This window comes from Arachis ipaensis, chromosome B04 (assembly GCF_000816755.2).
Source record: "Arachis ipaensis cultivar K30076 chromosome B04, Araip1.1, whole genome shotgun sequence".
Classification (NCBI taxonomy): domain Eukaryota; kingdom Viridiplantae; phylum Streptophyta; class Magnoliopsida; order Fabales; family Fabaceae; genus Arachis; species Arachis ipaensis.
The window spans coordinates 114,587,572-114,588,350 of NC_029788.2; the positions used below are offsets into that span (position 1 = coordinate 114,587,572).

The 779-nt window shown below is 23.1% G+C and overlaps 1 protein-coding gene across 1 annotated transcript in view; it reads right to left on the reverse strand.

Moving 5' to 3' along the window:
* The window catches only part of LOC107639778, a 4,022-nt gene extending 3,861 nt beyond the window's left edge, over positions 1-161 (reverse strand). The window contains exon 1 of the mRNA XM_016343380.2: positions 1-161. The gene's annotated coding sequence lies outside the window, so the exon portion shown is untranslated.

The following is a 779-nucleotide window of genomic DNA, read 5'->3' on the forward strand; positions in this document are numbered from 1 at the left end:
TTTTGAAGAATATTGAAAGATGAAGTACAGATTACAGAAGAACTGAATAAGAGTGACAAGTGAAAGCGAAAAGCCGAAAACCACACTCGTAGTGTGGTAGTGAATAGGAGGTTTGACCGTTGACTAGGTAGTAGGTACAAAATATTCTCTCTATTGAAAGAAAAGAAAAGAAAGGAGAAAAACTGTTTTTCTTTCTAGTTTCTACTCTTTTATTTGTTTGCTTGGCTTTTTTTGAAAAAATAGAAAGTATAGCAACCAATTTTTGTTTCTCAATATTTGTCAACTTTTTTTAGGATTTATAATTTAATGTTTAGAGTCAATGGGTTTATAATTTACAGTTTAAAATTTAAAATAAATAAAATTATCTTAAAAAAATTAACTGATATAACTGATATTGATTCTCTAATATTACTTTTATAAAATGAGCAATTATTTTAAAGTTTAATGTTTTTGCTTTTTATTTAAATAAATAAATAATTCATTATTTGCAAAAATACACAAAATATGAGAAAAGTTATTTTGAATATACAACTGTGACCATTTTGCAATACCTTAAGAGTAATTTCAATGAGATATTTTTTTTATTGAACTGATTTAAAATTGAAATTTGTATTGGATATAATCTTTGAAATGATACTGATATCAATAACGAGATACTTAATCATTTTGAAGAAAAACTAGTAAAATATTATCATTTATATATCTATTAAACTCATTAAATGAATATTGTAACCTTATTATGTAATGTTGTTAAATTAAAATAAAATCAAGCATTAGAG